Below are 15000 nucleotides of genomic sequence, written 5' to 3' on the forward strand. Positions count from 1 at the left end.
GGACATTAAGAGAAAATTGAGAAAAATATGATGACTGGGAGCTCCAGTAAGTTTGTAGTGGGGGAAAGGAGTGAGGAAAGTGTAAAGCTTTAGAGTAACAGGGGCTTGGACATGCAACACGCTTGTGTAAACATCTAAGGCAGAAGTGAGTGGAGACAAGTGGTTTTTATGATTTAACGTGCTGTTGGAGTATGAGCAAGGTAATTACATTTATGAAGGGATTCAAGGAAACCAGCTAGGTGGATTTGAATCCAGAGTGCGTGCACTCTAAAGGAGAGGTGAGGTGCTGCGGTTTGATGGGGGGGAATTTGAACTATAATGTCGGTGCCCTTCTGGCAAGACAGTGATTAAATGAATGACAGTGTGTGATTTCTTATCTGTAGGGGCACCCCACCTCGGTGGGAGACGGTAGGAGTATATATATATATATATATATATATATATATATATATATATATATATATATATATATATATATATATATATATATATATATATATATACACACCTCGAAGTGGAGGTTTAAGGAAGAAAGATACTGAGTTTGAGTGAGTTAGAAGATATAAAATTTTAATTAAGGAAATACGCATTTTGATTTGCCAAGAGCACTATTAAAGTGGTATTACTGCATCACTCATCTGTGGGGTGAACATGGCGTGGGTCTAGGCTGGTCTAGTCACTCAGGTGTGGGGTGAGGAAGCATGTTACGGAGATGACATCATCAGAAACTCCTAGCAGGTGTCTCGAAGCGAACATGTAAATACAATGAATACACACACACACACACACACACACACACACACACACACACACACACACACACACACACACACATACACACACACAAGACCAGGGAAGGAGTATGATCAAAATTAACAGGGTCTTATTCACGTACTGGAAACACTGACTGTGAGAGCAAAAAAGAAATAAAGCAAAACTTGGAGAAGGTTGACCGGACACAGAGTAAAGCATGGGCGGAGAGAAGGTGCAAATATAGGGAATACAAAGGACCGTGGGGTGAATATACCACCAAGCATATCGCCAGAGCTGAACATAAACAGTATAATGACAGCAGCTTATACAAAATTTGCAAATCTAAGCATAGCATTCAGGAACCTGAATAAGGAATGCTTCAGAACTTATTACACGATACAGGTTAAGTCAGTCATTGAGTACGCGGCCCCGGCACGAAGCCCATGATGGTCAAACACGTGAAGGAACCGGAAAAGGTCCAAAGGTTTGCAACCAGGTTAGTACCAGAACTGAGAGGAATGTACTATGATGTGAGGTTGAAAAAACCTGAATCTGATGACCCTAGAAGAGAGAAGGACAAGGGAGGACGTGATTATAATTCCTAGTATAAAATTGTAAGAAGAACTGATAGGGCTGAATTAAGAGGATCAGTATCAGGGGGACACAGATGGAAGTTGAAGACGCAGATGAGACACAGGGATGTAAAGGAAGTATTTCGTAAGTCTCAGGATGGTCGAAAAGTGGAATGACTTTGGCGAGGAAAACTCGATACACAGCTTCAAGAGTAGATATGATAAGGCCCATGAGGCCAGAACTCAGTGATGCCGATCAAGCTGACTTAGAGACGGGGCCAGGAGCTAAGCATCGATTCCCGCAAACACAAATCGATGAGTACAAATTGGTGAACACAAAAAAAATCGGCCAATTGTCTATCGAAAAGTGCCACTGACAACTGGTAAATATCTCTGCTATACCTCTGATTGGTTTCCAGAGTTTTCCTACTCCCGCAGGCTTGTCTTGTGTTTGGTTGGTCAACCAGTGCTGATGCTGGCGGCCCACTGGCCCACATATCCATCACAGCCTGGTTGATCTGGCACTTGATGGAGGTACTTGTCGAGTTTCCTCTTGAAGACTTCTACACTTGTCCCGGAAGTGTTTCTGATATCTTCTGGTAAGATGTCAAAAAGGTCTGGGCCCACGAATGTTGATACAATGTTCTCTTATCGTTTCCACAGCACCCTAGCTTTTCACTGGGCTTACTTTACACTTTCTCCCAAATATCTCATTCCAGTAGAACAAGCCCTCAAGTACTTTACACGTATATATTATCACGTACCTCCCCCCCTCTCTCTCTTTTTTACTCTCTCCTCCCGTCAAGCGAGTACATATCTAGGAGTGGGAGTCGTTCCCAGCAATTTAAATGCTTTATTGACTAGAAATACATATAAACTGTATAACGTCAGCGGCATACGCAAGATTATTAAACCTCTGAATAGCATTCAGCAGCTTTAATAATCCTTCAAAGGCTTATATACAACATATGATAGGCCAATAATTCAGTACGCGGCCCCAGCATGGAGCCTACACTTAGTCAAGCAAGTAAAAACTTCGAAAAGTTCTCAAAGGCTTGCAACCGGGCGAGTGCCAGAACTGAGAGAGATGCAGTACGAGGAGAGGTTAAAGAAACTAAAGCTGATAGCTGACAACCCTAGCAGAGAGATTTATAAGGGAAGACATGATTACGACATATATAATCCTCAGAGAGACAGACAGGGCAGATAAGGACAGACTACATGAATTATGAGATCCAGAGTCAAGCAAGTACAGGTGGACGCTGAAAACACAGATGAGCCATAGGAATGGAAGGAGGTACTTCTTGAGTCATAGGGTGCTTGAAAAATGTAATGATTTGGACGAGGAAGTGGTGGAGATAAGCTCAATACACAGCTTCAGGAGTAGATATGATATGGCCCAAGAGGCCAGAAATCAGTGATGCCTATCAAAGTGGTCAAGGAGGAGTGACCAGGAACTTGGTCTCGACACCCGCAAATACAACTCAGTAGAGAGAGATACTCTCGTAAACAACAACCAATAATCTGGAGGATAAAGTAAATTTTGTGCACGACATTACTGTCGTATTGTGACTGGTCAACCAACCCATCATCTTAACTTCCATGAGAATCAATGTGGGTTTCTCACACACCTTTGACAACAATTTTTCGATAATGTTAGGTTAGGTCCTCCATCCATACAAAAACAACCGATTATAACATACCACAACGGAAATAAATGAAATATAAGATACTGGTGATAAAAAAAAAAGCCCTGAGGCACGAAGCTAGAAGGAGAGATGTGGGTGAAGTTATATAATGCTGAACTGAAGGACGGCACCTGATGATGTATATACCTCATAAGAAGAGTTGACAGGAATGACAGGAAAGGTGCCATATAGTGACATGCCTGGAACTGAATTCAAGATTTTTACTCGGGAAGAAGGAACGCAAAAAATGCAAATTAATGACAAACAAATGAGGGTAGCACTTCTGCAACCTGGCGGTGGCTAGGAACCAAAGCGTCTTGGATGAAATGGAAGGAAGCAGACCCAATACGCTGTTCTATGAATAGGACTGATTGACTAACAGAAGCAAGTAATTATTGTGAGCAGTTGTCAGTTGCTGAGAGTCGAGACCAAAAGCTGAAACTTGAGCCACACAACCATAACAACCTGTCCTCTGCTTCCTAAGTCATTTAACTTACAAAAGTACGATTTTCAATATAGACGAATGATACTTCGAAAAAAAAAAATATTTTCTTCCAGATATAAGTAACATTTATAATTATTTTACAGCATTCGTGGATCGTTAATTTTTTATGATATTCTTAGCTAATGTTCGTACTTAGGTTTATTTAGGTTATATTATTGTGATTATTTATCTTTCATTACTGATTAGCTTTTTGTGGAGTAAGTAGTGCTAGAATAACAGCAAACAGTATTCAATCGTATTCATGATGTTACATGCACAAATGTTATTTATAGTTGATAAACATTCATTTTACATTTGAACTTATCTTTAGTTTATACATGTGGAAATCCTTACTTATCTAAGTTAGATGAATTTATTTAGAAGTGAAGCTTCGTCCAATGAATAAACATGAATTCGAAATTCAGGAAGCGGTGATCCTAGATTACCAAGATTTCGCTGATTAAATAGCAGGACCATTAATGACCAGGAAGACCAAAATATTTATAACGTTCACAACAATAACAACAATGGGCAATGATACTCATCATGGAGGAGGGAGCTGTGTCACCAAGAAGAAATGGCACCCAGAAAAAACTAATACACTCACCACATAGGAATTTTCTGAACCAACATGTCAAGAGGGTAGAAGATGAGTAAGCAAGACTGCACTTAATTCCCTTAGGAATAAGGATCTGCGTTTACATTCTGCTGCCTCGTGGAAGGAAGACTAAAGGCATGGAGTAGAGTGTTTGAGGTCACTAGTACACAGGGGAGAAGACAATGAAGGTTTTTATGAGGAATATTAACTTTGTTATCCAGAAACTGCTGGCAAACATCAGCAGCGTGTTGATACATAAGTCTATAAGATAATTACACAGTGGGAACAAAAGCTAGATATGTTTCCCTGTCATATTCCATCATGTAAGCTGAGGCTCATACAAGTTTTGAAATCTGGAAAGCTTCAGTAAGGCAATAAAGATATCGTCAATTATTCAAGCAAGGATTCGTAAGCTTCGGCAGCTTCAAAGGTTTCCTTCCAGTATAATTGAAGTTATTGTCACTTGGGAATTACCATCTCTCTCAGGATAGCCTATCTAATACAAAGGAGAAATGAAATTCTCATAAAGATAGCGACATCATCCCAGAGAGGAGTCGAGAGAAATTATATATAGGAGGCAGAGGAAAGAAAAGTGATGAGGCAGAGAAACATGGATAAGATATCTAACCACGCACACACATGTGTGTGTGTATATATATATATATATATATATATATATATATATATATATATATATACACACACACACACACACACACCAGCACAAAGAGAGCACATGATTTAATCGCGAATGCTACGACGTAGTACTGTAAACTCCAACCCCTACAGGTACTGTCTTTGTATGGGAGGGTGAGTACACCCCACACCCCTGGTGACACTGTATGGTGAATGGGGAAAAAAGACAAAAATATAAAGAACAAAGAAAAGAATGCAAAGAACAAAGACACAATACAAAAAACAAAGAAATAATGCAAAGAACAAAAAACAAATAAACAATACAAACACACAATATAAAGAACAAGGAAACAAACAATACAAAGAACAAAGACATGATGGGTTACAATATCAGCTATGCCAGAAAGGTTCTCTCTCTCTCTCTCTCTCTCTCTCTCTCTCTCTCTCTCTCTCTCTCTCTCTCTCTCTCTCTCTCTCTCTCTCTCTCTCTCTCTCTCTCTCTCCCTCTCTCTCTCTCCCAACACCCCTCCCCCCTTAACCTCCAGACACACCTGTTTATCCCCTCTCCCCCGCCTTCATTGTCTAGGGCCTGTGTTCACTGTTCATCCTGATGGTAGGATAGGGGATGTGGTGCGGGGGGGGGGGAGCACAGTGGGATAGTTGGGGTAGAATGGTTGATTCTTGAATCTTCACTATTTTCTACTACTATATACTGTCATTATATTACATCACTATCTTCTGTCACTATACTGTTACTATATTATATCACAATATTCTTCAACTTTATTGTCACTATATTCTCTCACTATATTCTGCCACATTTCCAATTCGTTGCCCTAGATTAGTTCAGTGCTACTTTACAGAGAGAGAGAGAGAGAGAGAGAGAGAGAGAGAGAGAGAGAGAGAGAGAGAGAGAGAGAAAGCATCATAGTAGGTAAGATTATGGCGAAGATTATCAGAAGAGTAATGGAACACCTGGCAAAGAGTGGATTCATACACAACAACCAGCACAGTTTTCGATATGGCAAATTCTGTCTCACAAAATCTGCTGAAGTTTTATGATAAGGTAACAAAAGTAAGGCAGGGGAGCGAGAGAGAGAGAGAGCGTGAACAAGCTTTTATGCCACAAGAAGGGCAGAAAGCAGCAACTTCACTCTGGCTGTACCCTTCTCCAGAACATCACTCCATCTTAGATCATATATACCCAGGATGACTCGGGTATGGAACACATTCGTACAGCATAATGATGTCAACGAGATAAAGTCAGTTGATCAAATGAAGAAGAAAATAAATGGTATAAAATACCGACACAATGGAAACATAAACACATATGCAGTTTAATGTGATCCTTTATTGACAACGTTTCGCCCACACAGTGGGCTTTTTCAAGTCACAAACAGATCTGTGTGGTGAATGGTTTTGCACAAGTGTCACAAACAGATCTACCTGGGGTGGAAGGTACGTGAGTATTTATAGTCAGGTTCAGAATGTTGAGGTCAGGTGGAGAATGCTGCATCTAATGATCTACCGGGTGGGGTTATAGAGTCTAAAATCTTGGGTAGCTTGGAAGGGGTATTGGATAAGATGTGAGCAGACCTTCTGCAGTGTTCTATGTTCTTATGTGGGATACCGATGAAGTTTCTTGGCAAGTGGTTCAGCTATGTTATAGAAGCCATTGTTCTGGTTGAAATTGTTGGTTATAGATATAAGCGATGATTCCAGGATTCTTCGGTATTGAGTGTTGTCTTCTGTGGCGATAAGCCTTGAGTTTCTGTAGTTAATTAAATGGTTGTGTGAATTGCGATGTTGTGCACAGGCATTCCTTGTATCGTCAGTCCTGCTTGCGTACTGGTGTTCTGAAATACGTGTTTGGAGGTCTCTTGATATTTCGCCCACGTATAATTTGTTGCAGCCATTACAAGGGATTATGTATACCCCTGCAGAGGATGGAAGCTTGTCCTGTCTACTACTGGTAATGTCCTTGATGGTCGTGGTTGTGGAGGTAGATATTTGGGAAAGATGTTTGGGAAAAGATTTGGGGGAAACATTTTTTTGGGCAATGGGTTAGGGGGGAAACTATGTATCTCTTCCCCCGGAAATTGTTTTTCTCGGGGTTTGTTGAAGATGTTTAATCCCCGCCGTCTGAAATTCTCTGATGAAGTGACGGGGAATGTGGATTTTGAAAATACTTGTTCAATTATAGTGCATTCTTCCTAAAGGAACCATTCCCGGGGGGGTTCGGTGCGCACAGGAAAAAGCCTATAATTCACCACTTTATTTTGGTTCGTGGTGGAAGTAAAAATTGGAGAAGATCTTTTTGGGTTTTGGTTTGGGTTTTGATAGATTTAAAAAACAATTTTCATGGCCCCAGCCAAAAAGAACATCAAAGGAAAGGAAGAGTGTTGTCGACTTCTTCTTCTTGGGGAACTGGATTAAAATCGACCTGGTTGAGCTTGTTTTGGGGGAAAGCAAAACGTTAAACGCCTGGGGTTATGAGGAAAATTCGTCAATAAAACGGGCCAGGTGACAGCCCAAGGAATAATGATGGGGCACTCGGCTTCCAGATGTTCCATGTATAAGTTCGCCAGGACGGCACTGGTGGACCCCATAAATAAAACCAAAATTCTTCATCCTTTTCCCCCAAATTTTTACTCATAACAAAAAAAATGCTTTCAAATGAGCTGATGTAAAGAAACCCCAAAGCTTGCCAATAAAGTTAGGAACCCTTGGCTTGTCAATAGCTTTCAAAAAGCTGGGACCCTTAACCCTTTGGGCCAAACCCTGTGAAAAAGAGAGAGAGAGAGAGAGAGGAGAGAAAAGGAAGAGAGAGAGAGAGAGAGAGGGGAAAAGAGAGAGAGAGAAAGGGGAAAGAGAGAAAGGGGGGTGGCACGGGAAGGGTAGGGGCAGCAGAGGAGGGTCTGGGAAAGCAATACAGTGGATCAAGTAATACATAACATGAACGACATGACAGAGGATACTAAGTCAAAGGTTCGCAGATGATGTGAAATTAATGAGGAAAATGCGCACGCGACCGCGCGTGTGTACTGTCGGTGTAAATGCGTGTGTATATACCTAGTTGTGTGTGTGTGTGTGTGTGTGTATGTGTGCATATATATATATATATATATATATATATATATATATATATATATATATATATATATATATATATATATATATTAGGGAACCACAAAACAGGGGTTTGATAAATAACAACACGGCGCTACCCAAAAGGTTCAAACCCCATTTGTCTGGCGCCCTCATGGTAATGGGAACCACATGACGTTTTAAACCAAAAACCCCCCAACCTCCCAAAAAATGGCGCAGCCAGAAAGCAACTGTTGGGCCCCATCCGGGGGCATACGGGGGTGTGGGGTTTCCCAAGCTAATTTCTTTTCTCACCCCTGTTTGGTGTATTTAGCCTCACGAGCAGTATTTATATTTTTTGTAAAACGGTGTTTTTTTGATCAATACCACTCGTTCTTGGTTCAATAATATTAAATCTTCTTCAAAACCAAAACAAGATGAAAAAAGTAACAAACTCCCCCCCCTTCCCCTCGGATAACGGCAAACTCAAAGGGTTTTTAACTCCTTTTGTGGGGGTTGGGGAAATTCTGTTTTAAGCTCTAATTTCCCCTTTGGGGGCGGGCCATACAACAACTTTCCTATGTCATTCCGACGGTAAAATTAGTCAATTGAAAACCTCATATAAAATTAACCCCTTTTAAGTTTATAATAATTTGATAATAAACAAACACAATGAAATACAGTTTTTTTCGTTAGGCTCAGAATGATTTTTGCGAAATTACTGCATACGCAATTTTTCGCTTGACTTATTCGGCAAGAAGAGCGTTGCTATTTAAACCAAAATAGCAAGTTTTACCAATTCGGCACGACATATATATGAGGAAGTGAGAGGAATAACTACATGTATTAGAGATAATTATAAACTAGATATAAAAACATGTGCTGGAATTATACATTAATATAATTAACATAAGTTATAACTCTTGCAAGGGTTGAGGTCACTGACTCGTGAAGACTAACACATGTATCAACCAAACTGGCAAAGTTATACACCCAGAGGCGTGTATCTCTGGTTATACACCAAGATGGTAGTTATCTCTCCCACTGTCAGATGGCAGTTGTCTCTCCAACTGTCAGATGGTAGTTGTCTCTCCCACTGTCAGTGGTAGTTGTATCTCACACTGTCAGATGGTAGCTGTCTCTCCCACTGTCAGTGGTAGTTGTATCTCACACTGTCAGATGGTAGCTGTCTCCCCCACTGTCAGATGGCAGTTGTATCTCACACTGTCAGATGGTAGTTGTATCTCACACTGTTAGATGGTAGTTGTATCTCACACTGTCAGATGGTAGTTGTATCTCACACTGTCAGATGGTAGCTGTCTCTCCCACTGTCAGATGGTAGTTGTATCTCACACTGTCAGATGGTAGTTGTATCTCACACTGTCAGATGGTAGTTGTATCTCACACTGTCAGATGGTAGTTGTCTCTCCCACTGTCAGATGGTAATTGTATCTCACACTGTCAGATGGTAGTTGTCTCTCACACTGTCAGATGGTAGTTATCTCTCCCACTGTCAGATGGTAGCTGTCTCTCCCACTGTCAGATGGTAGTTGTATCTCACACTGTCAGATGGTAGTTGTATCTCACACTGTCAGATGGTAGCTGTCTCTCCCACTGTCAGATGGTAGTTGTATCTCACACTGTCAGATGGTAGTTGTATCTCACACTGTCAGATGGTAGTTGTATCTCACACTGTCAGATGGTAGTTGTATCTCACACTGTCAGTGGAAGTTGTATCTCATACTGTCAGATGGTAGCTGTCTCTCCCACTGTCAGATGGTAGTTGTCTCTCCCACTGTCAGATGGTAGTTGTCTCTCCCACTGTCAGATGGTAGTTCTCTCCCACTGTCAGATGGTAGTTATCTCTCCCACTGTCAGATGGTAGTTGTCTCTCCCACTGTCAGATGGTAACTGTCTCTCCCACTGTCAGATGGTAATTGTCTCTCCCACTGTCAGATGGTAATTGTCTCTCCCACTGTCAGATGGTAATTGTCTCTCCCACTGTCAGATGGTAGTCTCTCCCACTGTCAGATGGTAATTGTCTCTCCCACTGTCAGATGGTAGTTGTCTCTCCCACTATCAGATGATAGATGTCTCTCCCACTGTCGGCTGAGAGCAATCTAAACAGCTTACCATGTCGTGGGGTTATACTCTATCTCTCCTGCGTAATTAAATGGTTAACTGATTGCTCAGGTTAAGAATTTGGTTAAGTGGTGCAAAACTATAAGTGGCCAGTTGAGCGGCATTTACTAATTAGCTCTGCCAGAAGTAATTAGGAAGCCGACTACGTTACCCCTGGGATGACAGTGATTACTCCAGTCCAATTTATTTCTTACACATTACAGTGCGTCAGTTTCTATATCTTCTCAATTCATCTAAGTTATCTCAGGTTGGGTTTAGTTACTTTAATATATCCTAAATAAAACTATATGTTTTTGTTAAGAAGTGATCGGGATTCGAATTCGTAACCCGGCAGTTGTGATATCAGTTGTTGGTCGAAATGGCTTTCTGTTATAGAGGTCCACAGAGTCTCCAGTCAGGCTCTGATGTTTTACTGGAGGGTACTAATTGCCACTAATATTATTATTATTATTATTATTATTATTATTATTATTATTATTATTTAACACACTGACCGTCTCCCACCGAGGTAGAGTAATCCGAAAAAGAAGAAAACTCTTTCACCGTCATTCATTCAATGACTGTCTCGCCAGAAGAGAGCTGACAACACAGTTCAGATGCCCGTCAGAACTGCAACATCAGTGCTGAGGTATGAAGTACAGTGTAGGCACTGTACTTCATACCTCTAGGACTCGAGCCCGGCTCACACTTTTCCCTGAATACCTTCATATATGTTACCGTGCTCACACTCTAACAGCACGTCAAATCATAAAAACCACTTGTCTCCACTCCTCTCTAATACGCTCACACAAGCCTACTGCATATCCAAGCCCATAGCACTCAAAACTTTTACCCCCCCCCCACGAACCTTTCTTACGACGACCCCTGCTCCTACTTCCTTAAACCCAAGATTTATAAGCCCTCCTAGCTATCCTATCTTTCTCCATTCTATCTCAATGGCCAAATCACCTCAACAACCCTTCCTCAGCCCTCTGAATAATACTTTTGATAATCTCACACCTCCCAATCTCTGAATCTTCAGCCCATGGCCGGACTCCGAGAGTAAACTCTCGAAACTCTTCAAAGGTATATCAAAGGGAACATTTAAAACCCATTCTTAACACTCATACAACAGTGTTGGTACCACGCTTGTACCAGTACTATTATAATTATCATTATTATTATTGAAGAAACGATACTTTGCAGAACAAGCTTCAACTGGGACAACATTTTGAACTGTTCAGATATTTATCAAGTCATGAATGAAATGAGTCAATAAAAACGTTTTCCACAGCCTTTTTTTTTTCTTCACTACTGTCGGCAGAACGTCTTATACTCCATTATTATTGTTGTTGTTGTTGTTGTTGTTGTTAGTATTGTTGATGTCACAGGAAAGCCCTAAACTCGAATAGACCATAATATAACATTAACTAAAAGCCTCAACTGAGACCCAATCTAGAGTGATATAAACCTTGACCTGACCAACAGCTAGTGGGCATGCTCTAGCTCTTGTGCCCTTCAAGACACTATAAATGATAGGCAGGCTGGCCAAAATATAGACAGAAAGGAGCAAAACAGGAGGGTTGGTTGGAAGGATATGTAAGGCAGGACGGAATCTACGAAGAATGCACACAGGGAGAAGAGCCGGACGGTAGATGTAAGGGATACAGACAATGAGTAACAAGAAAAGATGGTAGGTGGGAAGGACAGACACAGGGAGAAGCAAAGAAGGATGGTAGGCAGGAAAGATAGATACAACGAAAGGAGCGAGGCAGGACAGTAGGTTGGAAAAATAGAAACAGGGAGGTGGGAACAGTAGGTGGGAAGGACATTGACAGGAGAGAGAGAGCAATGAAATTTCAACTAACAATCTGGACTGGTGACGGCCAGTTGAACCTTACCACTAACTGCTGCGACTGCAAATGCAAGCGACAATCAGAGAGCAGATGAGGCTCATCCTCACGTCATAACCACTGATACCACGAAGTGGCAGCAACAACAACAGTAAGAGGAAGACCAGGAGTAAGGAGGAGGAAGCCAAATTAAAGAAGGGTGGAGAGAAGTTAGAGGAGGAGGAAGAGGAAGAATTCAAGGAGTACGATGATTTAAAAGAGGAGACAGAGGAAGAAATGTTAAAGAAGCTGGGGAAGGAGTAGAAGAAAGAGAATGAGGAATTGGAAATAAGTGTACGGAAGAAAGAGAAGTTAGAAGAGGATGAAAAAGAATAGCAGAAATATGAAGAGAAGGATGAGGAGGGGGATCAAAGGACAAGGAGAGGTGGAGCAAGGGAAGAAGAGGCGGCATCCCATTTTGACTATATCTCCATACAGTCGAGACTTAAAAGGTAAACTCCTGTGTATAATCCCGTATCCTCTCCATCAGACAAATTACAAGTGCATGTTTGTCTCCCTGAGTTCCCTGCACCGGAGCTAATACACTCAGAGGGATAATACCCGAGCGGCTGCCTCGTACGCTTCAAGTTTCCTCTCAAAGCCACTTCCAATACTCTTTTTCTATAATGCAGCTCAATTTCCCGCATCACTCCAGCCAGCAGGAAGACATCATCAGCCGGAAAGAATTCTGACCTCCACAACGGCGTCCTCAAGCATTATTTCTGTCTTCGAGAGCACCGCCTCTTCGAGGGTTAGTTAGCCCTTAGGTTTATAAAGGGCTCTTGATCCAACAAATTGGTTTTACTTTCTCCTTCTTTGGACCTGTCCTCATTATCCTCGATTTTCCAGGCTCTGTATATCCCTCTACGGATTCAGTGTTTTCTCGTGAAAACAACAACAACAACAACAACAACAATAATAATAATAATAATAATAATAATAATAATAATAATAATAATAATAATAATAATACATCAATGCTGGAGGCAACATACGTAGTTCAAAATACTTTTAATGGAAATCGGGGTACACTAAACACATTAAGGGATAACTTATTAGTACGAGAGGTCCGAGGCTTTAATTAAACAACTCATCTTCATCCATTTACTGGAACCATCTGATTCTTTTTTTACAAATGGATTGAAAACAGAGATGGGGTAGACCAACGGGTGCTTGACCAGTTAGCGGGTCATCATGCAAAGAAGACTAACGTCAAGAGAGACTGTGCTGTTTCCTGACAAACAAAACGCTACCACTGTGTTGTTTACTGGCGACCAAAACACATAAGGAAAACTGCTAAGAGAACTTAACTGCTGACATGTTACAAATGGTATACAATACCAACACATGAACCACACGAGGAATTTTCATTGATAAAACGTTTCGCCTGCGCTGCAGGCTTCATCAGTCGAATACAGAGCTAGCAGCGCTGGTGGCAGACGAAGTAATGAGAGATCAGTCCATCATACTTGGAGCAAGACAAAGCCTAAAGCGCTGGCGAAACGCTACATCATTAAATATTGCTGGTATTGACCAGGTGTCTTACTCTTCTATCTGTTGACTACCTGTTGATGGCTTCAAGGGTCACCGCCTCCCCCCCCCCGTGGACCCCTCTTAAACCAGGCCACCTGCTTGTTTTCAAGCAGTGAACACACAGGGGTGTGATGACAGTACTGTAGATTACTGGTTTAGAGAACCGACAGGTTCATGAATTAAGACACTTGTGCAACGCTTAGGTATTTTTATTGTGGAAACTTTTCGCCAACCAGTGGCTTCCTCAGTCCAATACAGAGAAGGATGGTCGAAAATCAGGAGGAGTTTGACGTAATCAGTCCCTCAGCCTGGAGTCGATGTGATCCGTCCATCATTCAAGATTGATGGATTGATCACATCAACCCCAGGCTGAGGGACTGATAACCTCGAACTCCTTCTCATTTTTGACTAAGCTTCTCTGTATTGCCCTCAAGAAGCTACTGGTTGGCAAAGCCTTTTCCACAATAAAGATACCCAAGTGCTGCACAAATTTCTAATTCGTCACTGACTGTACTACCACACCCACCCACGTGGATGGATGTGGCAGTGCAACACTCCGCCCACCAACACCTACTACATCAGGAATCACTTTTACTCTGGTGTCCACATAAGCTTCGGGTCGAGTCATAACTCCTCACCCTGTCTTTTCGCTGGTCGCTACTAGGTTCACTCTCTCCCTGTTCCATGAGCTTTATCATACTTCTTAAAGTTATGTATGGATCCTGCCTCCACTACATCACTCTCCAGGCTGTTTCACTTCCTGACAAATCTGTGACTGAAGAAATACTTCCGAACATTCCTGTGATTTGTTTGAATCTTTAACTTCCAACTGTGACCCCTACTTGCCGTGTCACATCTCTGAAACATCCTGTCCGTATCCACCTTGTCAGTTCCTCTCAGTATTTTATTTGTTATGTGTTCACTATCCTCCCTGTTCTTCAGTGTTGCCAGGTCGATTTCCATTAACCTCTCCTCGTAGGACATACCCCTTAGCTCCGGGACTAGTCTTGTTGCAAACTTTTACTTTCTCAATTTCTTGACGTGCTTGACAAGGTGTGTGTGTGTGTGTGCCACAGATGGAAGGAGGGACGGTGATAGAGTGCGTGCCAAGCATCACGATAGTGAGGGCCTTCGTAATGCTCTTCAACGAGGCTACTGGCTGTTGCTTCACGTGAGGTGACTACATTATAATCTCTGGTGGTGGAGTAGGCGGGTGTGGGCAGCAGTGTCCTTTGTGATGGAGTGGGCAATAGTGTCCGTCGTGGAGTGGGTGGGCGGCAGTGTCCCTCGTGGCGAAGTGGACGGAGAAGAATGAGCGTCAGTGACCCGTGTGGTAGCGTGTAACTCCACCATATAGACTTGTATTTCGCGCCATGATGCCTAGACCTGGTACTGCCCTCTGGTGGGCCTGTTTCTCCTAGAGCTGGGTCCACAAGACCCTCTTTCATCCTCACTCAGCAGACCTACATGTGACGCTTCACCCCTCCCAACGCATCAACTTCTTCATTAGGCCTCGACTTGGCGTGGGCTAGCAACCAACACAGACTACCATATACCCAAAAAACCCAAGGCTCGCATCCGAAAACTATTAATTTTCAACCAGAAAGTTATCACATCGATATGTGTGTGTGTGTAC

The sequence above is a fragment of the Cherax quadricarinatus genome, chromosome 25, assembly GCF_038502225.1.
Source record: "Cherax quadricarinatus isolate ZL_2023a chromosome 25, ASM3850222v1, whole genome shotgun sequence".
Classification (NCBI taxonomy): Eukaryota; Metazoa; Arthropoda; class Malacostraca; order Decapoda; family Parastacidae; genus Cherax; species Cherax quadricarinatus.